The following is a 25,413-nucleotide window of genomic DNA, read 5'->3' as shown; positions in this document are numbered from 1 at the left end:
GACTAGACAGAAGTATTCTGAGAAACTTCTTTGTGATGTGTGCATTCATCTCACAGAGTTGAACCTTTCTTTTGATTGAGCACTTTGGAAACAGTCTTTTTGTAGAAACTTCAAAGGAATATTTGTGAGCCCTTTATGGCCTCAGGTGAAATGGAAATATCTTCACATACAAACTAGAGAAAAGCTGTCTGAGTAACTTCTTTGTTATTGTGCTTTCATCTCAGAGAGTTAAAAATTTGTTTTGATTGATCAGTTTGGAAACAGTCTTTTTGTAGAATCTGCAAATGGATATTTGGATCACTTTGAGGCCTATGTTGAGAAAGGAAATATGTTCACATAAAAACAAGACAGAAGATTTCTGAGAAACTTCTTTGTTATATGTGCATTCATCTCACAGGGTTGAACCTTTCTTTTGATTGAGCAGTTTGGAAACAGTCTTTTTGTAGAATCTACAAAGGGATACTTCTGAACGGTTTTATGCCTATGTTGAAAAAGAAATATCTTCACATAAAAACTAGACAGAAGCATTATGAGAAATTAATTTATTATTTGTTCATTTGTCTCACAGAGTTGAAACTTGCTTTTCATGGAGCAGTTCAAAAACTGTCTTTTTGCAGGGTCTGCAAAGGGATATTTGTGAGCCCTTTGAGGCTTATATTGAAATAGAAAATATCTTCACAAAACAAGTAGACAGAAGCATTATGGGAAACTTCTTTGTGATGTGTGCTTTTATCTCTCAGATTTGAATCTTTCTTTTCATTGAACAGTTTGGAAACTCTCTTTTTGTAGATTCTGCAAAAGGATATTTGGAGGGCTTTGAGGCCTATGGTGAAAAAGGAAATATTTTCACTTAAAAACTAAACAGAAGCTTTCTGAAAAACTTCTTTGTGATGTGCATATTCATGTCACAGAGTTGAACCTTTCTTTTCATTGAGCAGTTTGGAAACCATCTTTTCGTACAATCTGCAAAGGGATATTTCTGAGTGGTTTGAGGTCTATGGTGAAAAAGAAATATCTTAGCATAAAAACTACACAGAGGCATTCTGAGAAACTTCTTTTTCATGTGTGCATTCATCTCCCAGAGTTGAACATTTCATTGAGAAGTTCAGAAACAGTCTTTCTGTAGAATCTGCGAAAGGATATATGTGAGCCCATTGAGGGCCATGGTGAAATAGGAAATATCTTCACAGAAAAACTAGACAGAAGCATTCTGAGAAACTTCTTTGTGATGTTTGCATTCACCTCACAGAGTTGAAACTTTCTTTTGATTGATCCGTTTGGAAACAGTCTTTTTGAAGAATCTGCAAATTGATATTTGGAGCGCTTTGTGGCTTGTGGTGAAAATCTAAATATTTTCACATAAAATTTAGTGAGAAACATTCTGAAGAACGTCTTTGTGATGTGTGCTTTTATCCCACAGAGTTGAACTTTCTTTTCATTGAGCAGTTTGGAAGCAGTCTTTTTGTATAATATGCAGAGGGATATTTGGGAGCAGTTTAAGGCCTATGGTGAAAAAGTAAATATCTTCACATAAAAACTAGATAGAAGCATTCTGAGAAAGTTCTTTGTGATGTGTACTTTCATCACACAGAGTTAAAAATTTCTTTTGATTGAGAAGTTTGGAAACAGTCTTTATGTCCAATCTGCAAAGGGATATTTCTTAGACGTTTGAGGCCTATGGTGAAAAAGAAATATCTTCACATAAAAACTAGACAGAAGCTTTCTGAGAAACTGCTTTGTGATGCATCCATTAATCTCATACAGTTGAAATTTTCTTTTGGTGGAGCAGTTTGGAAAGTGTCTTTTTGTAGATTCTGTAAAGGGATATTTGTTATCCCTTTATGGCCTAAGGTGAAATAGGAAATATCTTCCCATGAAAACTAGACAGAAGCTTTCTGAGAAACTTATTTGTGATGTGTGATTTCGCCTCACAGAGTTGAAACTTTCCTTTGTTAGAGCAGTTTGGAAAGAGTCCTTTTGTAGGATCTGCAAAGAGATGTTTTTGAGCCCACTGAAGCTTATGGTGAAAAAGGAAATATCTTCACATTAAAACTAGAAAGAAACCATCTGAGAAACTTGTTTGTGATGTGCACTTTCATTTCACATGTTGAACGTTTCCTTTGATTGAGCAGTTTGGAAAGAGTCTCTTTGGACAATCTGCAAAGGCATATTTCTAAGCCCATTGAGGCCTATGTTGAAATATGAAATATCTTCACATAAAAACTAGACAGAAGCTTTCTGAGAAACTTCTTTTTGATGAGTGCTTTCATCTTGCAGAGTTGAAACCTTCTTTTGATTGAGCAGTTTGGAAACAGTCTTTTTGTAGAATCTGCAGAGGGATATTTGTGAGCAGTTTAAGGCCTATGATGAAAAAGGAAATATCTTCACATAAAAATTAGACAGAAGCATTCTGAGAAACTGCTTTGTGATGTTTGCATTCATCTCACAGAGTTTAATCTTTCTTTTGATTGAGCAGTTTGGAAACACTCTTTTTGCAGAATCTGCAAATGGATATTTGGAGTGCTTTGAGGTCTATGGTGAAAAAGGAAATATCTTCACAGAAAAACTAAACAGAAGTGTTCTGAGAAACGTCTTTGTGATGTGTGCATTCATCTCAGTGTTGAACCTTTGTTTTGACTGAGCAGTTTGGAAACTGTCTTTTTGTACAATCTGCAATGGGATATTTCTGAGTGGTTTGAGGCCTACGGTGAAAAAGAAATGTCTTCACATAATAACTAAACAGATGAACTTTGAGGAACTTCTTTGTGATGTGTCCATTCCTTGCACAGAGTTGAACCTTTCTTTTCATTGATCAGTTCAGAAACCGTCTTACTGTAGAATCTGCAAAGGGATATTTGTCAGCCCTTTGAGGCCTAAGGTGAAATAGGAAATATCTTCACATAAAAACTAGACAGAACATTCTGAGAAACTTCCTTATGATGTGTGCTTTCTTCTCACAGAGTAGAAGCTTTCTTTTTATTGAGCAGATTGGAAACAGTCTTTTTGTAGTATCTGCAGTGGGATATATCTGAGCGTTTTGAGGCCTATGGAGATAAAGAAATATCTTCACATAAAAAATAGACAGAAGCAGTCTGAGAAACTTATTTCTGACTTGTGTATTAATCTCACAGAGTAGAACCTTATGAATGCACAATTCAGAAACAGTCTTTTTGTACTATCTGCAGAGGGATATTTGTGTGCAGTTTGCATCCTATGGTGAAAAAGTAAATATCTTCACAGAAAACTAGACAGAAGCATTCTGAGAAACTTCCTTATGACGTGTGCTTTCTTCTCACAGAGTAGAAGCTTTCTTTTGATTGATCAGTTTGGAAGCAGTCTTTTGGTAGAATGTGCAAAGGGATATTTTTGAGCCCTTTGAGGCCTATGGTGAAATAGGAAGTATCCTCATATGAAAACTAGACAGAAATTTTTTGAGAAACTTCTTTGTGATTTTTTCCATTCATTTGATGGAGTTGAACCTTACTATTCATAGAGCGGTTTGGAAACGGTATTTTTGTGGAATCTGCAAAGGGATAGTTTTGAGCCCTTTGAGGACTATGGAGAAATACGGAATATCTTCACATAAAAACTATACAGAAGCATTCCGAGAAAGTTTTTTGTGATGTGTGCATTTATCCCAAAGAGCTTAACCTTTCTTTTGATTGAGCAATTGGAAACAGTATTTTTTTGGAATCTGCAAAGGGATATTTGTGAGCCCTTTGAGGCCTACGGTGGAATAGGAAATATCTTCACATAAAAAGTAGACAGAAGTTTTATGCGAAACAACTTTGTGATGTGTGCATTCATCTCACAGAGTTGAACTTTTCTTTTGATTGAGCAGTTGGGAAACAGTCTGTTTGTAGAATCTGCAAAGGGATATTTTTTTCTTATTTTTTATTTATTTTTATATTTATTTTTATTTTGTTATTATTATAATTTAAGTTTTAGGGTACATGAGCACAATGTGCAGGTTAGCTACATATGTATACATGTGCCATGCTGAGGTGTTGCACCCATTAACTTGTCATTTAGCATTAGGTATATCTTCTAATGCTATCCCTCATCCCTCCCCACATCCCACAACAGTCCCCAGAGTGTGATGTTCCCCTTCCTGTGTCCACGTGTTCTCATTGTTCAATTCCCACCTATGAGTGAGAATATGCAGTGTTTGGTTTTTTGTTCTTGCGATAGTTTACTGAGAAAGACGATTTCCAATTTCATCCATGTCCCTACAAAGACATGAACTCATCATTTTTTATGGCTGCATAGCTTCAAGGAGAATAAAATACCTAGGAATCCAACTTACAAGGGACATGAAGGACCTCTTCAAGGAGAAATACAAACCACTGCTCAATGAAATAAAAAAGGATATAAAGAAATGTAAGAACATTCCTTGCTTATGGGTAGGAAGAATCAATATCATGAAAATGGCCATGCTGTCCAAGGTAATTTACAGATTCAACGCCATCCCCATCAAGCTACCAATGACTTTCTTCACAGAATTGTAAAGGGATATTTGAGAGCGCTTTGAGGCCTATGGTGAAACAGGAAATATCTTCATATAAAAACTAGACAGAGGCTTTCTGAGAAACTCCTTTGTGGTGTGTTCTTTCATTTCAGAGAGTTGAACCATTCTTTGGATTAAGCAGTTTGGAAACAGTCTTTTCGTATAATCTTCAAATGGATATTTCGTGGGATTTGAGGCCTATGGTGAAAAAGGAAATATCTTCACATGAAAACTATACAGACGCTTTCTGAGAAACTTTTTTGTGATGTTTGCATTCACCTCACAGAGTTGAAACTTTCTTTTCATTGAGTAGTTAGGAAATAGTGTTTTTGTTCAATATGCAAAGGGATATTTCTGAGCGGTTTGAGCCCTATAGTGAAAAAGAAATATCTTCACATGAAACCTAGATAGAAGCATTCTGAGAAACGTATTTGCGATGTATTCATTTATCTCACAGTGTTGAAACTTTCTTTAGACAGAGGAGCTTGGGAAAAGTCTTTTTATAAAATCTGCAAAGGGATATTTGCGAGCACTTTGAGGCCTACGGTGAAATAGGAAATATCTTCACATAAAAACTAGACAGAAGAATTCTCATAAACTTCTTTGTGATGTGTGCTCATCTCATGGAGTTAAAACTTTCTTTTCACTGAGCAGTTTGGAAACAGTCTTTTTTTAGAATATGCATAGGGATATTTCTGAACCCATTGAGGCTTATGTTGAAATAGGAAATATCTTCACAGAAAAACTAGATAGAAGTTTTCTGAGAAACTTCTTTGGGATGTGTGCTTTCCTCTCACAGAGTTGAAACTTTCTTTTGATTGAGCAGTTGGGAAACTGTTTTTTGTAGAATCCAGAAAGGGATATTTGTGAGCCCTTTGAGGTTTATGGTGAAACAGGAAATATCTTCACATAAAAACTAGACAGAAGCTTTCTGAGAAACTTCTTTGTGATGTGTGCATTCATCTCACACAGTTGAACTTTCCTTTGATTTAGCAGTTTAGAAGCAGTATTTTTGTAGAATCTGCAAGTGGATATTTGCAGCACTTTGAGGCCTATGGTGAAAAACAAATATCTTCCCATAAAAATTAGACAAAAGATTTCTAAGAAAATTCTTTGTGATGTGTGCATTCATATCACGAAGTTGAACATTTGTTTTGATTTTGAGCAGTTTGGAAACAGTCTATTCATAGAATATGCAAATGGATATTTGTAGTACTTTGAGGCAAGTGGTGAAAAAATTCCTCTCACAGAGTTTAACCTTTCTTTTGATTGAGCAGTTTTGAAACAGTCTTTTTGTAGAATCTGCAAGGGGCAATTCTGAGCACTTTGAGGCCTATTCTGAAAAAGGAAATATCTACACATAAAATTAGACAGAAGCTTTCTAAGAAATTTTTGTGATGTGTGCTTTCATATCACAGAGTTGAGCCTTTCTTTTGATTGAGCAGTTTGGAAACAATCTTTTTGTGGAATCTGCAAATGGATATTTGGAAGGATTTGAGGCCCATGGAGAAAAAGGAAATATCGTCACATAAAAACAAGACAGAAACATTCTGAGAAACTTCGAGGGATGTGTGCTTTCGTCTCACACAGTTGAAGGTTTCTTTTCATTGAGCAGTTTGCAAACAGTGTTTTTGTAGAATCTACAAAGGGATATTTGTGAGCAGTTTGAGGCCTATGGTGAAAAAGGTAATATCTTCACATAAAAACTAGACCAAGGCATTCTGAGAAACTTCTTTGTAATGTTTTCATTCACGTCACAGAATTGAAGTTTCTTTTCATTAAGCAGTTTGGAAACAGTCTCTTTGTGTGATCTGCAAAGGGATATTTCTGAGTGGTTTGAAGCCTATGCTGAAAAAGAAATATCTTCACATAAAAACGAGACAGAAGCATTCTGAGAGTCTCCTTTGTGATGTGTGCATTCATCTTACAGATTTAAACATTTCTTTTGATTGAGGAGTTTGGAAAAAGTCTTTTTGTATAATCTGCAAAGGGATGTTTGTGAGCCCTTTGAGGCCTATGGTGAAAAAGGAACTATCTTCACATAAAAACTAGACACATATTTCTGAGAAACTTCTTTGTGATGTGCACTTTCATCTCACAGAGTTGAAACTTTCTTTTGATTGAGCAGTTTGGAAGAAGTCTTTTAGTAGAATGTGCAATTGGATATTTGGAGCACTTTGAGGCCTATGGTGAACAAGAAAATATCTTCACATAAAAACTAGACAGAATCTTTCTGAGAACCTTGTTTGTGATGAGTGCATTCATCACACAGAGCTGAATGTTTCTTTTGATTGAGCAGTTTGTAAACAGTCTTTTTAAAGATTCTGCCAAAGGATATTTGAGAGCCCTTTCAGGCTTATGGTGAAAAAGGAAATATCCACTTATAAAATCTGGACAGAATCTTTCTGTGACACTACTTTGTGATGTGTGCATTCAACTCAAAGAGTTGAACCATTATTTTCATTGAGCAGTTTGGAAACAGTCTTTTTGTAGAATCTTCAAAGGGATATTTTTAAGTGATTTATGGCGTAAAGTGAAAAAGGGAATATCAACAAATAAAATCTAGACAGAAGCTTACTGAGACACTTTTTTGTGATGTGAGCATTCATCTCACAGAGTTGAAACTTTCTTTTGATTGAGCAGTTTGTAAATTGTCTTTCTGTAGAATCTGCAAGGGGATATTTTTAAGCAGTTTATGGCTTATGGTGAAAAAGGAAATATCCACAAATAAAATCTAGACAGAAGATTTCTGAGACACTTTTTTTCTTTGATGTGAGCATTCATATCACAGTGATGAAAGTTTCTTTTGATTGAGCAGTTTGTAAAGTGTTTTTTTGGAAAATCGGCAAAGGGATATTTGTGAGCGGTTTGAGGCCTAAGGTGAGAAAGTAAATATATTCAGGTAAAAACTAGACAGAATCTTTCTGAGAAACTTCTTTGTGATGTCAGCATGCATCTCACAGTTTGGAACTGATCTTTAGATTGAGCAGTTAGGAAACAGTCTTTTTGTAAAATCTGCAAAGGGACATTTGTGAAAGCTTTGAGGCTAATGGTGAAAAAGGAAATACATTCATATAAAAACTAGACAGAAGCTTTCTGAGAAACCTCTATTTGATGTGTGCATTCATCTCAAGAGTTGAACCTTTCTTTTAATTGAGCTGTTTGGAAAGAGTCTTTTGTAGATCAATAAATGGATATTTGTGAGCGGTTTGAGCCCTATGGTGAGAAGGGAAATGTCTACAAATACATACTAGAAAGAATCTTCCTGAGAAACTTCTTTGTGATGTCTGCATTCATCTCACAGAGTTGAACCTTTCTTTTGATTGAGCAGTTTGGAAACAGTCTTTTTGTAGAATCTTCAAAATGATATTTGTTAACGATTTGAGGCTTATGTTGAAAAAGGAAATATCTTCACATAAAAAATAGACAGAAACTTTCTGAGAAGCTTTTTTGTGATGTGTGCATTCATCTCACAGATTTCAACGTTGCTGTTGATTGAGCAGTTTGGAAACGGTCTTTTTGTAGATTCTGCAAAGGGATATTTGTGAGCAGTTTGAGGCTTATGGTGAAAAAGGAAATATCTACAAATAAAATCTACACAGAAACTTTCTGAGAAACTTCTTTGTCATGTGTGCATTCATTTCACAGTGTTGAACTTTTCTTTTGATTGAGCAGTTTGGAAACCATCTTTTTGGAGTATCTCCAAAGGGATATTTGTGAGTGTCTTAAGGCATATGGTGAGAAAGAAAATATATTCACATAAAAACTAGACAGAATATTTCTGAGAAACTTCTTTGTGATGTGTGCCTTCGTGTCACAGTGTTGAACCATTCTCTTGATTGAGCAGATTGGAAACAGTCTTTTTGTAGAATCTGCAAAGGGATATTTGTGAGTGATAGGAGGCCTATGGTGACAAAGGAAATATCTTCACATAAAAACCAGACAGAAGATTTCTGAGAAACCTCTTTGTGATGTGTGCATTCATCTCTCAGAGTTGAACCTTTCTATTCATTGAGCACTTTGGAAACACACTTTTTGTAGAATCTGAAAACTGATATTTCGGAAGGCTTTGAAGCTTATGTTGAAAAAGGAAATATCATCCCATAACAACTAGACAGAAGCTTTCTGAGAAACTTCTTTATGATGTGTGCATTTACCTCACAGATATGAACTTGCCTTTTGATTGAGAAGTTTGGAAACCGTCTTCTTGTAGAATCTGCAAAGAGACATTTGAGAGAGCTTTGAGGTCTATGGTGAAAAAGGAAATATCTTCACATAAAAACTAGATAGAAGCTTTCTGAGAAACTTTTTTGTGATGTGTTCATTCTTCTCACTGAGTTGAACCTTCTTTTGATAGAACAGTTTGGAAACAATCTTTTTGTAGAATCTGCAAGTGGATATTTGGAGCGCTTTGGGGCCTATGGTGGAAAAGGAAATATCTTCATATAAAAACTACAGAGAAGATTTCTGAGAAACTTCTTTGTGATGTGTGCATTCAATTCACAGAGTTGAACCTTTCTTTTGATTGAGCAATTTGGAAACAGTCTATTTGTAGAATCTGCAAGGTGATATTTGTGAACACTTTGATGCTTACAGTGAAAAAGGAAATATCTTCAAATAAAAAATAGACAGAAGGTTTCTGATAAACTTCTTGGTGATATATGCATTCATCAAACAGAGCTTCACCTTTCTTTTGATTGAGCAGTTTGTAAACAGTCTTTTTGAAGTATCTGCAAAAGTATATTTGTGGGCAGTTTGAGGCCCATGGTGAGAAAAGAAATATATTCACAGAAAAGTTGACAGAAGTTTTCTGACAAACTTCTTTGAGATGTGTACATTTGTCTCACAAAGTTGAATCTTTCTTTTGATTGAGAAGTTTTGAATCAATCTTTTTGTAGGATCTGCAAAGGGATATTTGCAATCCATTTTTGCCTACAGCGAAAAAGGAAATGTCTTCACATAAGAACTAGACAAAAGTATTCTAAGAAACTTCTTCATAATGTGTGCATTCATCTCACAGAGTGGAACCTTTCTTCTGATTGAGCAGTTTGGAAGCAGGCTTTTTGAATAATCTGCAGAGGTATATATGTAGGAGGTTTGACATCTATGGTGAAAAATGAAATGTCTTCACATAAAAACTAGACAGGATCTTTCTGAGAATCTTCTTTGTGATGTGTGCGTTCATCACACAGAGTTGAAACTTTCTTTTGATTGAGCAGTTTGTAAACAGTCTTTTAGTAGATTCTGCCAAAGGATTTTTGTGAGCCTTTCAGGCTAATTGTGAAAAAGGAAATATCCACTAATAAAATCTGGACAGAATCTTTCTGTGAAACTTCTTTGTGATGGGTGCATTCATCTCATGGGTTTGAACGTTTCTTTTCATTGAGCATTTTGGAAACAGTCTTTTGGTAGAATCTGCAAAGTGATATTTCTGGGCGCTTTGAGGCATATGGTGAAAAAGGAAATATATGCACATGAAAACTAAACAGAATCTTTCTGAGAAACTTCTTTGGTGTGTATGCATTCATCTCATGCATTTGAAGCTTCCTTTTGATTCAGAATTTTGGGAGCAGTCTTTTTATAGAATCTGCATAGGTATATTTGTGAAAATGTTGGCGCATATGGTGAAAAAGGTAATGTATTCACAAAAAAACTATAGAGAAGCATTCTGAGAAACTTCTTTGTGATGTGTGCTTTCATCTCACAGAGTTGAACCTGTCTTTTGATTGAGCTGTTTGGAAACGTCTCTTTGGAGAGTCTGCAAAAATATATTTGTGAGCAGTTTGAGGCCTAAGGTGAAAAAGGAAATATCCACAAATAAAAGCTAGAAAGAAGCTTTCTGTGAAACTTCTTTGTGCTGTGTGCATTCATCTCACAGGGTTGAACCTTTGTTTTGATTGAGCAGTTTGGGAGCTTTTTGTATAATCTGCAAAGTGGTATTTGTGAACAATTTGAGGTTTATCGTGAAAAAAGAAATATCCTCACAAAAAAACTAGACAGAAATTTTCTGAGAAACTTCTTTGTGATGTGTTCTTTCATCTCACAGAGTTGAAGCTTCCTTTTGATTGATCCGTTTGGAAGCATTCTTTTTGTAGAATCGGCATAGTGATATTTCTGAACCCTTTGAGGCCTATGGTGAAAAAGGAAATATCTTCATACAAAAACTAGACAGAAGCATTCTGTGAAACTTCGTCATGTTGTGTGCTTTCGTCTCACTGAGTTGAACCTTTCTTTTCATTGAGCAGTTTGCAAACAGTCTTTATGTAGAATCTGCATAGGGACATTTGTGAGCGATTTGAGGCCTATGGTGAAAAAGGAAATATCTTCACATAAAAACTAGACAGAAGCATTCTGAGAAACTTCTTTGGGATGTGTGCATTCGGCTCACAGTGTTGAACCCCTCTTTAGATTGAGCAGGTTGGAAACAGTGTTTCTATAGAATCTGCAAAGGGATATCTGTGAGCCCTTTGAGGCCTATGGTGAAAAAGGAAATAGCCACAAATAATATCTAGACAGAAGGTCTCTGAGAAACTTCTTTGTGATGTGTGCATTCATCTCACAGAGTTGAATCTTCCTTTTGATTGAGTAGTTTGGAAATAGTCTTTTGTAGAATCTGCATAGGGATATTTGTGAGCCCATTGAGGCCTATGTTGAAAAAGGAATTATCTTCACATGAAAACCAAACAGAAGCTTTCTGAGAAACTTCTTTGTGATGTGTGTGTTCATCTCACAGAGTTGAACCTCTCTTTTGATGGAGTAGTTTGGAAAAAGACTTTTTTAGAAACTGCAAGGAATATTTGTGAGCAATTTGAAACCTATGGTGAAAAAGGAATTATCTACAAATAAAATCTAAAAAGAAGCTTTCTGAGAAACTTCTTTGTGATGTGTGCATTCATCTCACATAGTTGACCTTTTGTTTTGATTGAGAAGTTTTTAAATAGTCTTTTTGTACAATCTGCAAAGAGATATCTGTGAATGCTTTCAGGCTTATGGTGGAAAAGGAAATATCTTCACTTAAACCTACAAAAAAGGTTTCTGAGAAACTTCTTTAGGATGTGTGCATTCATCTCACAGAGTTGAACATTTGTTTTGATTCACCAGTTCAAAAACAGTATTTTTGTAGAATCTGCAAGGAGACATTTTTGAGATCTTTGAGGCCTATCGTGTAAAAGGAAATATCTTTACATAAAAACTACACAGAAGCTTTCAAAGAAATTTCTCTGAGATGTGTGCATTCATCTCACAGAGTTTAACCTTTGTTTTGATTGAGCAGTTTGGGAAGAGTCTTTTTGTATAATCTGTAAAGGGATATTTGAAGGCGTTTTGAGGCATATGGTGAAAAAGGAAATACCTTCACATAAAAAGTAGACAGAAGCTGTCTGAGAAACTTCCTTGTGATGTATGCATTCATCTCACAGAGTTGAAACTTTCTTTTGACTTATCAGGTTGGAAACAGACTTTTTGTAGAATGTGCAGAGGGATATTTATGAGTGGTTTGAGGTCTGCAGTGAAAAAGGAAATATTTTCACATAAAACCTAGAGAGAAGCATTCTGAGAAACTTCTTCATGATGTGCGCATTCATCTCAGAGAGTTGAACCTTTCTTTTCATTGGGCATTTGGAAACCGTCTTTTTGTAGAATCTGCAAAGTGATGTGTTTCACTGGTTTGAGTCTTATGGTGAAAACGGAAATATCGAAAAATGAAACGTAGACAGCAACTTTCTGAAAAACTTCTTTGTGATGCGTGCATTCGTCTCACAGGGTTGAAACTTTCTTTTCACTGAGCAGTTTGGAAACAGTCTTTTCATAGAACCTGCAAAGTGATATTTGTAAAGGCTTTGAGGCTTATGGTGAAAAAGGAAATGTCTTCACATAAAAACTAGACTCATGTTTTCTGGGAAACTTCTTTGTGATGGGTGTATGCATCTCAAAGAGTTGAATCTTTCTTTTGATTGAGCAGTTTGGAAACAGTCTTTTTGGAGAATCTGCAAAGGGATGTTTTTGAGAGGTTTGAGGCATGTGGTGAAAAAGGAAATATCTTCATATAAAAACTAGACAGAAGTATTCTGAGAAACCACTTTGTGATGTGTGCATTCATCTCACACAGTTGAATTTTCTTTCATTGAGTAGTTTGGAAGCAGTCTTTTTGTAGAATATGCAAAGGGATATTTGTGAGCTTTTTGAGGCCTGTTGTGAAAAAGGAAATATCCACAAATAAAATCTAGACAGAAGCCTTCTGAGAAAATTCTTTGTGATGTGTGCATTCACCACACAGAGTTGAACCTTTCTTTTGATTGAGCAGTTTGGAAACAGTCCTTTTGTAGAATCTACAAAGGGTTATTTATGATCAGTTTGAGGCCTACGGTGAAAAAAGGAGTATCGACAAACAAGAACTAGATAGAAACTTTCTGAGAAACTTCTCTGTGATATGTGCATTCATCTCACAGAGTAGAAAGCTTTCTTTGATTGAGCAGTTTGGAAACAATTTTTTTGTAGAATCTGCAAAGGGACGTATGTAGGTGATTTCAGGTCTATGGTGAAAATGGAAATATCTTCACATAAAAACTAGACAGAAGCTTTCTGAGAAAATTCTTTGTCATGTGCTCATTCATTTCATAGATTTGAAGTGTTCTTTTCATTGACCAGTTTGGATAGAGCCTTTTTGTAGAACATGCTTTGTGATATTTGTGAGCTCTTTGAAGCCTATGGTGAAAAAAGAAATATCTTCACACAAAAACTAGACAGAAGCTTTCTGAGATACTTCGTTGTGATGTGTGCATTCATTCTGAAGAGTTGAAACTGTCTTTGGATTGAGCAGTTTTGAAACAGTCCTTTTGTAGAATGTACAAAGGGATATTTGGGATCCCTTTTTGGCCTATGGTGAAAAAAGAAATGTCTACACATAAAAACTAGACAGAAGCATTCTATGAAACTTCTTTTTGATGTGTACTTTCTTCTCACAGCTTTTAACCTTTCTTTAGATAGAGCAGTTGGAAAATGTTTTTGTAGAATCTGCAAAGTGATAATTTGAATGCTTTGAGACTTATGGTGAAAAAGGAAATACCTTCAAATAAAAACTGGACAGAAGCTTTCTGAGAAACTTCTTTGTGATGTGTGCATTCATCTCAAAGAGTTGAAGCTTTGTTTTGGTTGAGCAGTTTGGGAATGGTCTTTTTGTAAATTCTGTAAAGGGACACTTGTGAGCACTTTGAGGCCTATATTGAAAAAGGAAACATCGTCAAATAAAAACTAGACAGAAGCTTTCTGAGAAACTTCTTTGTGATGTGTGCATTCACCTCACAGAGTTGAACCTTTCTTTTGATTGAATAGTTTGGAAACAGTCTTTTTGTAGAATCTGCAAAGGGTTATTTATGAGTGGTTTGAGGCCTATGGTGAAAAAGGGAGTATCAACAAATAAAAAGTAGACAGAAACTTTCTGAGAAACTTCTCTGTGATGTGTGCATTCATCTCGCAGAGTGGAAACTTTCTTTGAGCCGTTTGGAAACAGTCTTTTTGTAGAATCTGCAAAGGGATATATATATAGGCAGTTTGAGGTCTATGGTGAAAAGGGAAACATCTTCACATAAAAACTAACTGCTCAATGGGAGTAAACTTTTATTTCTGTGTGATGAATGCACATGTCAGAAAGGAGTTACTCAGAAAATTTATTTATACTATTTATGTGAAGATATTTCCTTTTTCACCATATGCCTCAACGTGTTCCCAGATATCCCTTTGCAAATTCTATGAAAAGAATGTTTCCAAACTGCTCAATAAACAGAGTGGTTCAACACTGTGAGACGAATGTGCACATCACAAAGAAGTTTCTCAGAAAACCTCCTTCTCGTTTTTATGTGAAGATATTCCCTTTTTGAACATAGTCCTCAATGCGTTCCCAAATATACCTTTGCAGAATCTACAAAAAGACTTTCCAAACTGCTCAATCAAAAGAAAGTTTCAACTCTGTTAGATGAATGCACACATCAGAAAGTAGTTTCTCAGCAAGCTTCTCACTAGTTTTTATGTGAAGATAGTCCCTTTTTCAATGTGGGCCTCAAAGCACTCAAAAATATCCCTTTGTAGATTCTAGAATAACAGAGTTTACAAACTGCTCAATGAAAAGAAATGTTTACCTCTGTGAGATGAATACACATATCTTAAAGCAGCTTCTCAGAATGCTTCTTTCTAGTTTTTATGTGAAGATAATTCTTTTTTCACCATAGGCCTCAATGCACTCCTAAATATCCCTTTGCAGTTTGTACAAAAAGACTGTTTTCAAACTGCTCAATCTGAAGAATGTTTCAACTCTGTGAGATGAATGCACACATCATGAGGAAGTTTCTCAGAAACTTTCTTTATAGTTTTTCTGTGAAGATATTTCCTTTTTCACCATAGGCCTCACCTCAAAGCCCTCAAAAATGTCCCTTTGCAGATTCTACAAAAAGACTGTTTCCAAACCGCTCAATAAAAAGAATTATTGAACACTGTGAGATGAATGCACACATCTCAAAGAAGTTTCTCAGAAACCTTCAGTCTAGTTTTTATGTGAATATATTTCCTTTTTCACCATAGGCCTCAAAGCACTCCAAATATCCATTTGCAGATTCTACAAAAAGACTGTTTCCAAACTGCTCAACCAAAACAAAGGTTTAACTCTTTGTGATGAATGCACACATCACAAGGAAGTTTCTCAGAATGCTTCTGTCTAGATTTTAAGTGAAGATACTTGCTTTTTCACCATTGGCCTCAAAGTACTCACAAATATCCCTTTACAGATTCTACAAAAATACTTTTACAAAATTGCTCAATCAAAAGAAAGGTTCAACTCTGTGAGATGTATGCACACCACAAAGAGGTTTCTCAGAAAGCTTCTCTCTAGTTTTTATGTGAAGATATTTCCTTTTTCACCATAGGCCTCAAAAGGTTCACAAATATCCCTTTGCAGATTCTACAAAAAGACTCTTCACACACTGCTCAATCAAAAGAATGTTTCAACTCTGTGAGATGAATGCTCACATCACCAGAATGTTTCTCAGAAAGCTTCTGTGTAGTTTTTATGTGAAGATATTTCCTTTTTCACCATATGCTTCAAAGGGCTCATAAATATCCCTTTGGAGATTTTACAAGAAAAGAGTTTCAAATCTTCTCAATGAAAAGAAACAGAAACATCTGGGAGATGAGTGCACATATCACAAAGCAGTTTCTCAGAAACATTCTGTCTAGTTTTCATGTGAAGGTATTTCCTTTTTCACCACTGGATGCAAAGTGCTCAAAATTGTTCCTTTGCAGATTCTACAAAAAGTCTGTTTCCACACTGCTCATCAAAAGACAGTTTCAACTCTGTGAGATGAATGCACATGTCAAAAATAAGTTTCTCAGAAAGCTTCTATTAAGTTTTTATGTGAGTATTTCCTTTTTAGCCATAGGCCTCAATGCCCTCACAAATATCTCTTTGCAGATTCTGCAAAAAGACTGTTTCCAAACTGCTCAATAAAAATAATTATTGAACTTTTTGAGATGAATGCACACACCTCAAAGAAGTTTCTCAGAAACCTTCAGTCTAGTTTTTATGTGAATATATTTCCTTTTTCACCATAGGCCTCAAAGTGCTCCAAATAGCCTTTTGCAGGTTCTACAAAAAGACTGTTTCCAAACGTCTCAAAGAAAAGAAAGTTTCAAATCTGTGAGATGAATGCACACATCACTAAGAAGTTTTGCAGGAGGCTTCTTTCTAATTTTTATATGAAGACATTTCCTTTTTCACCATAGGCCTCCATCTGCTCACAAATATCCCTTAGCAGATTTTACAAGAACAGAATTTCCAGACTGATCAAAGAAAACAAATGTTTTCATCTGTGAGATGAATGAACACATCACAAAACTCTTTCTTAGAAACCGTCTTTATACTTTTTATGTGATGATATTTTTTTTCTCCCTAGGACTCAAAGCACTCAAAAATATCCCTTTGCAGATTCTACATAAAGATTGTTTCCAAACTGCTCAATCAAAAAATAGTTCAACTCCATGAGATGAATGCATACATCACAAAGAATTTTATCAGAAATCTTCTTTATAGTTTTAATGTGAAGGTATTTCCTTTTTCACCATAAGCCTCAAAGTGCTCAGCAATATCCCTTTGCAGATTCTGCAAAAAGACTTCTTCCCAACTGCTCAACCAAATAAATGTTTGAACTCTGTGAGATGGATGCACACATCACAAAGAGGTTTCTCAGAAATCTTCTGTCCATTGTTTATGTGAAGATATTTCCTTTTTCACCATAGCACTCAAAGTCCTGAAAAATATCCCTTGCAGATTCTACAAAAAGGCAGTTTCCAGACTCCTCAATCAAAATAATGGTTGAACTCTGTGAGATTATTGCACACATCACAAAGAAGCCACTAAGAAAGCTTTTGTCTAGTTTTTATGTGAAGATATTTTCTTTTTCACCATAGGCCTCAAAGCACTCACAAATATCCCTTTGCAGATTCTACAAGAACAGAGTTTCCAAACTAATCAGAGAAAATAAACATTTACCTCTGTGAGATCAATGCACACATCACAAAGCTGTTTCTGAGAAACCTTCTTTAAACCTTTTATATGAATACATTTCCTTTTTTACCATTGGCCTCAAAATGCTCATAAATATCCCTTTGCATATTTCACAAACAGATAGTTTCCATACTGCTCAATCAAAAGTAAGTTTCATCTTTGTGAAATGAATTCCCACATCACAAAGACGTTTCTCAGAAAGCCTCTCTCTAATTTTTATGTGAAGATATTTCTTTTTTCACTGTAGGCCTCAAAGGACTCATAAATATCCCTTTGCAGACTCTACAAGAACAGTTTCCAGACTGACCAGAGAAAAGAAAAGTTTACCTCTGTGAGATGAATGCTTACATCACAAAGCTGTTTCTGAGTAACCTTGTTTATACTTTTTATGTGAATATGTTTCCTTTTTCACCATAGGCCTCAAAGCACTCATAAATATCCCTTTGGAGATTCTACAAAAAGACTGTTTTCAAACTGTTCAATCAAAAGAATGGTTGAGCTCTATGAGATGAATGCACACATCACAAAGTAGTTTCTTGGGAAGCTTCTGTCTAGTTTTTATGTGAAGATATTTCCTATTTCATCATAAGCCTCAAAGCTCTCAAAAATATGACTTTACAGATTCTACAAAAATACTGTATCCAAATTGCTCAATCCAATGAAAGTTTCAAATCTGTGAGATGAATGCACACGTCACAAGGAGGTTTCTCAGAAAGCCTCTCTCTAATTTTTATGTGAAGATATTTCTTTTTTCACCATAGGCCTCAAAGGACTCATAAATATCCCTTTGCCGACTCTACAAGAACAGTTTCCAGACTGACCAGAGAAAAGAAAATTTCACCTCTGTGAGATGAATGCTTACATCACAAAGCTGTTTCTGAGAAATCTTGTTTATACTTTTTATGTGAATATATTTCCTTTTTCACCATAGGCCTCAAAGCACTCATAAATATCCCTTTGTAGATTCTACAAAAAGACTGTTTTCAAACTGTTCAATCAAAAGAATGGTTGAGCTCTATGAGATGAATGCACACATCACAAAGAAGTTTCTTGGGAAGCTTCCGTCTAGTTTTTATGTGAAGATATTTCCTATTTCATCATAAGCCTCAAAGCTCTCAAAAATATGCCTTTACAGATTCTGCAAAAATGCTGTATCCAAATTGCTCAATCCAATGAAAGGTTCAAATCTGTGAGATGAATGCACACATCACAAGGAGGTTTCTCAGAAAACTTCTCTCTAGTTTTCATGTGAAAATATTTTCTTTTTCACCATAGGCATCAAAGCATCACAAATATCCCTTTGCAGATTCTACCAAAATACTGTTTACAAACTGCTCAATCAAAAGGATGTTTCAATTCTGTGAGATGAATTCTCGCATCTCCAAGATGTTTCACAGAAAGCTTCTGTCCAGTTTTTACATGAAGATAATTCCTTTTTCACCATAGGCCTCAAAGCACTGACAAATATCCCTTTGCAGATTTTACAAGAACAGAATTTCCAATCTGCTTAATGAAGAGAAATGGTTAACTCTGTGGGATGAAATCACACATCACAAAGCAGTTTCTCTGAAATAATCTGTCTAGTATTTATGTAAAGATAATTCCTTTTTCAACATAGGACACAAAGTGCTAACTAATAAACATTTGGAAATTCTACAAAATACTGTTTCCAAACTGCTCATCAAAAGAAAGGTTCACCTCTCTGGGATGAATACACATATCAAAAAGATGTTTCTCAGAAAGCTTCTATCTTGTTTTTATGTGAATGTGTTTCCTTTTTCACCACGGGCCTCAAAGTGCTCAAAAGTATCCCTTGCAGATCCTAAAAAAAGACTGTTTCCAAACTGCTGAGTCAAAGGAATGGTTCAACTCTGTGAGATGAATGCACACATCACAAAGAGGTTGTTCACAAACCTTCTTTATAGTTTTTATGTGAAGATATTTCCTTTTAACCATAGACCTCAAAGTGCTGACAAATATACCTTTGCAGATTCTACAAACAGACGGTTTCCCAACTGCTCAATCAAAAGAATTGTTGAAATATGTGAGATGAATGCATACATCACAAGGCAGTTTCTCAGAATTCTTTAGTCTACTTTTTATGTGGACATATTTTGTCTTTCACCATAGGCCTCAAAGTGCTCAGAAATATCCCTTTACAGATTCCACAAAAAGATGTTTCCAAACTGCTCAATCAAAAGAAAGTTTCAATTCTGTGAGATGAATGCACACATCACTAAGAAGTTTCTCAGTAGGCTTCTGTCTAGTTTTTATGTGAAGAAAACTCCTTTTTCACCATAAGGCTCTATGCACTCACGAATATCCCTTAGCAGATTCTAAAAAAACACAGTTTCCCAACTGATCAAAGAAAAGAATCATTTACCTCTGTGAGATGAATGAAGACATCACAAAACAGTTTCTCAGAAACCTTCTTTATAGTTTTCTTTGAAGATGCTTCTTTTTCTGCATAGGCCTCAAAGTGCTCAAAAATATCCTTTTGCAGATTCTGTAAAAATACCATTTCCAAACTGCTCAATCAAAAGAGAGGTTCAACTCTGTGAGATGAATGCACATATCTCAAAGAAGTATCTGAGAAACTTTCTTTTTACTTTGTATGTGAAGATATTTCCTTTGTCAACGTAGGCCTCAAAGTGCTCAAAAATACCCCTTTTCCGATTGTACAAGAACAGATTTTCCAGACTGAACAGAGAAAATAAACCCTTATCTCTGTGAGATGAATGCACACGTCACAAGGCTGGTTTTAGGAAACCTGCTTTACAGTTCTTATGTGAAGATATGTCCTTTTCCACCATAAGCCTCACAGCACTCCATATATCCACTTGCAGATTCTACAAAAAGAGTGTTTCAAAAATGTTCAATCAAAGGAAAGGTTCAACTCTGTGAGATGAATGCAAACAACAGAAAGAAGTTTCTCAGAATCCTTCTTTCTAATTTCTATGTTGAGGTATTTCCTTTTCCACCATAGGCATCAAAGTGCTCTAAAAATCCACATGCAGATACTACAAAAAGTCTGTTTCCAAACTGCTCAGTCAAAAGTGTGGTTTAACTCTGTGAGATGAATACACACATCACTAAGAAGTTTCTCAGAATGCTTCTGTCTAGTTTTTATATGAAGATATTTCCTTTTTCAAAAAAGGCCTCTAATAACAACAAATATCTACTTACAGATTCAACCAAAGAGTATTTCAAAACTGGTCAATAAAAAGAAAGTTTGAACTTGGTGAGATGAGTGCACACATCACAAAGCAGTTTCTCAGAATGCTTCTGTCGAGTTTTTATGTGGAGATATTTCCTTTTCCACTGGAATCTGCAAAGCGCTCAAAATATCCAATTTCAGATACCACAAAAAGAGTGTTTCAAAACTGCCAAATCAAAGGAAATGTTCAAATTTGTGAGGGAAATGCAGACATCACAAAGAAGTTTCTCAGAATGCTTTTGTCCAATTTTTACATGAAGATATTTCCTTTTCCACCACAGGCTTTAAAGCCCTCCAAATATCAATTTGCAGAAACTACAAAATGACTATTTCCAAACTGCTCAAACAAAACAGTTGTTCAACTCTGTGAGTTGAATTAACGCATCAGAAAGAAGTTTCTCAGAATGCTTCTGTCTAGTTTTTATGTGAAGATATTTCCTTTTCCATCGTAGGCCACCAATCGCTCCAAATATACACTTGCAGATTCTACAAAAAGAATGTTTCAAAACTGCTTAATCAGAAGAAAGGTTCAACTCTGTGAGATGAATGCAAACATCACAAAGAAGTTTTTCAGAATGCTTCTGTCTAATTTTTATGTTAAGGTACTTCCTTTTCTACCATAGGCCTCAAAGCGCTCCAAATGTCCACCTGCAGATTCTACAAAAAGAGTGTTTCAAAACTACTCAATCAAAAGAATGCTTCAAGTCTGTGAGAAAAATGTATCCATCACAATGAAGTTTCTCAGAATGCTTCTGTCTAGTTTTTATGTGAAGATATGTCCTTTTGAACGTAGGCCTCAAAGCACTGCAAAATCCAATTGCAGATTCTACAAAAAGAGTGTTTGAAAATTGCTGAATCAAAAGAAACGTTCAACTTGGCTAGATGAACGCACCCATCAAAAAGAAGTTTCTCAAAATGTTTCTGTCTAATTTTTATGTGAAGATATTTCCTTTCCCAGAAGAGGCTGCCAAGCTCTCCAAATATCCACTTGAAGATTCTACAGAAAGAGTGTTTCGAAACTGTTCAATGAAAAGAAAGGTCCAATTCTGTGGGATGAATGCACACATCACACAGAAGTTTCTCAGAATGCTTCAGTCTAGTTTTTGTGTGAAGATATTTCCTTTTCCACCATTGGCCACAAAGCACTCCAAATATCCACATGCAGACACTACAAAAAGATTGTTTCCAAACTCCTCAATCAAAAGAGTCTTTCAACTCCCCCAGATTAATGCACACATCACTAAGAAGTTTCTCAGAATGCTTCTGTCTAGTTTTTATGTGAAGATATTTCCTTTTCAAATATAGTCCTCTAAGCGTTCCAAATATACATTTGTAGTTGCTACAAAAAGAAAGTTTCCAACTGCTCAATCAAAAGGTAGGTTCAACTCTGTGAGTTGAATGCACACATCTCAAAGAGGTTTCTCAGAATGCTTCTCTCTAGTTTTTATGTAAAGATATTTCCTTTTCCACCAGAGGCCGCAAAGCACTCCAAATATCCATTTGCCAATTCTGCAAAAAACTGTTTCCAAACTGCTCAATCAAAAGTAAGTTTCAGCTCTGTAAGAAGAAGGCACACATCACAAAGAAATTTCTCAGAAAGTTTCTGTCTATTTTTTATGTGAAATTATTTTCTGTTTCCCTAGAGGCCACAAAGGGCTCCAAAATATCCCTTTGCAGATTCTAGAAAACGACTTATTTGAAACTTTTCAAAATAAAGAAAGTTTCAGCTCTGTGAGATGAATGCACACATCACAAAGAAGTTTATCTGAATGCTTCTGTCTAGTTTTTACGTGAAGATATTTCCTTTTCAACTATAAGCTGCAAAGCACTCCAACTATCCACTTGCAGATTCTATAAAAAGAGTGTTTCAAAACTTCTCAATCAAAAGAAAGTTTCAACTCTGTGAGATGAACACACACAACACAAGGAGGTTTCTCAGAATGTTTCTGTCTAGTTTTTATGTGAAGATATTTCCTATTGTCCCAGAGGCCTCAATAGGTTCACAAATGTCCCTTTGCAGATTGTACAAAACGACTGTTTCCAAACTGCTCCATCAAAAGAAAGGTTTACCTCTGTGATATGAATGCACACATCACAAAGAAGTTTCTCAGAATGCTTCTGTCTAGTTTTAATGTGAAGATATTTCCCTTTCCACTGTAGGGAAATATCCAAAGCCCTCCAAATATCCACTTGCAAATTCTACAAAAGGAATGTTTCCAAACTGCTCAATCAAAAGAAAGATTCAATTCTGTGAGATGAACACACAAGTCACAAGAAGTTACTCAGAATGCTTCTGTCTAGTTTTTACGTGAAGTTATTTCTTTTCCACTTTAGGCTACAAAGCGCTCCAAATATACACGTGCAGATTCTATAAAAAGAGGGTTTCCAAACTGCTCAATCAAAAAAAAGGTTGAACTCGGTGAGATTAATGCAAAAATCACAGAGAAGTTTCTCAGAATGCTTCTGTCTAGGTTTTAGGTGAAGATATATCCTTTCCTCTATAGGTCCAAAACACTACAAATATCCACTTGTAGATACTACAAGAAGAGTGTTTCAAAACTACTCAATCAAAAGAAAGGTTCAACACTGTAAAATGAATGCACACATAAAAAAGAAGTTCCTCAGAATGCTTCTGTTAAGTTTTTATGTGAATAAATTTCCTTTTTCAATGTATGCCTCAAAGCATTCCAAATATCCATTTGCAGATAGTACAGAAAGAGAGTTTCCAAACTGCTCAATCAAAAGAAAGGTTCAACTCTGTGAGATGAATGCACACATCGGAAGGCAGTTTCTCAGAATGTTTCTGTCTAGTTCTTATCTGAAGATATTTCCTATTTCCCCAGAGGCTTCAGTGGTCTGAAAAATATCCCTCTACAGAGTCTACAAAACGACTGTTTCCAAACTGCTCAATCAATACAAAGGTTCAAGTCTGTTAAATGAATGCACACTTCAAAAAGAAGTTTCTCAGAATGCTTCTGTCTATTTTTTATGTGAAGATATTTCTTTTTCACCATAGGTCTCAAAGTGCTCCAAATATCCACTTGCAGATTCTATGAAAAGACTGATTCCAAAGTGCCCAATCAAAAGAAAGTTTCAACACTGTGAGATTAAAGCACACATCAGAAATAACTTTCTCAGAAATTTTCTGTTTAGTTTTTATGTGAAGATATTTCCTATTACCCCATAGGCCTCAAAGGGCTCACAAATACCCCTTCACAGATTCTACAAAACGACTGGTTCCAAACAGTTCAATCAAAAGAAAGTTCAACTCTGTGAGATGAATGCACACATCACAAAGAAGTTTCTTAGAATGCTTCTGTCTAGTTTCTGTGTGAAGATATCTCCTTTTTGACTATAGGTCACAAAGCGCTCCAAATATCCACTTGCAGATTCTACAAAAAGAGTTTCTCAAAGCTGCTCAATCAAAAGAAAGGTTCAACTCTGAGATATGAATGCACACATCACAAAGTAGTTTCTCAGAATGCTTCTGTCTAGTTTTTATGTAAAGATATATTCCTTTCCACCACAGGTGGCAAAGCACTCAAAATATCCACTTGCAGAATCTACAAAAAGAGTGTTTCAAAACTGCTCTGTCAAAAGAAATCTTCAACTCTGTTAGTAGAATGCAGACATCAAAAAGAAGTTTCTCAGAATGCTTCTGTGTAGTTTTTATGGGAAAATATTTCCTTTTCCACCATAGGCCTCAAAGCGCTCTAAAAATCCCCTTGCAGGTTTTACAAAAAGAGTGTTGCAAAACTGCTCAATAAAAAGAAAGGTTCAACTCTGTGAGATAACTGCACACATCACAAAGAAGTTTCTCATAATGCTTCTTTCTAGTTTTTATGTGAATATATTTCTTTTCAACCATAAGCCGCAATGCGCTCCAAATATCCACTTGCACATTCTACAAAAAGAGTGTTTCAAAACTGATCAATCAAAAGATAAATTCAACTCTGTGAGATGAATGCACACATCACAAAGAAGTTTGTCAGAATTCTTCTGTCTCTTTTTTATGTGAAGATATTACCTTTTCCAACATAGGTCTCAAAGTACTCTAAATATCCAATTGCAGTTTCTACAAAAACAATGTTTCACAACTGCTCAATCAAAAGAAAGGTTCAACACTGTGAGGTGAATGCACACATCACAAAGAAGTTTCTCAGAGTGCTTCTGTGTACTTCGTATGTGAAGATATGTCTTTTCCACCATAGGCCTCAAAGCGCTCCAAGTATTCACTTGCAGATTGTACAAAAAGAGTGTTTCAACAATGGTCAATTAAAAGAAAGATTCAACTCTGTGAGATGAATGCAAACATCACAAAGAAGTTTCTCAGAATGCTCCTGCTTAGTTTTTATGTGAAGATATTTCCTTTTCCACCATAGGCCCCAAGGCTCACAAAACATCCCCTTGCAGATCCTCCAAAAGGACTGTTTCAAAACTGCTCAATCAAAAGAAGGGTTCAGCTCTGTGAGTTGAATGCACACATCAAAAAGAAGTTTCTCAGAATGCTTCTGTCAAGTTTTTATATGAAGATACTTCCTTTTCCACCATAGGCCTCAAAGTGCTCCAAATATCCATCTGCAGATTCTACAAGAAGAGTGCTTCAAAACTGCTTAATCAAAAGATAGTTTCAACCCTGTGAGTTAAATACACACATCACAAATAAGTTTCTCAGAATGCTTCTTTCTGGTATTTATGTGAAGATATGTCGTTTTCCACTATAGGCCTCAATCTCCTCCAAATATCCGTTGGCAGATACTACAAAAAGAGTGTTTCAAAACTCCTCAATCAAAAGAAATGTTCAACTCTGTGAATTGAATGTACACATCAAAAGGGAGTTTTTCAGAATGCTTCTGTTTAGTTTTTCTGAAGATATTTCCTTTTCCACCATAGGCCCCAAAGAACTGCAAACATCCACAGGCAGATTCTGCAAAAGAGTGTTTCAAAACTGCTCAATCAAAAGAAAGTTTTAACTCTGTGAATTGAATACACTCATCACAAATAAGTTTCTCAGAATGCTTCTGTCTAGTATCTATGTGAAGATATGTCCTTTTCCACCGTATGCCTGAATCCGCACCAAATATACATTTGAAGATGCTACAAAAAGAGTGTTTCAAAACTGATCAAAGGAAAGGTTCC

Source organism: Pongo pygmaeus, chromosome 13, assembly GCF_028885625.2.
Source record: "Pongo pygmaeus isolate AG05252 chromosome 13, NHGRI_mPonPyg2-v2.0_pri, whole genome shotgun sequence".
NCBI classification, from domain to species: Eukaryota; Metazoa; Chordata; class Mammalia; order Primates; family Hominidae; genus Pongo; species Pongo pygmaeus.
The sequence above is the reverse complement of the archived record's forward strand: the minus strand, read 5'-3'. Positions refer to the sequence as shown.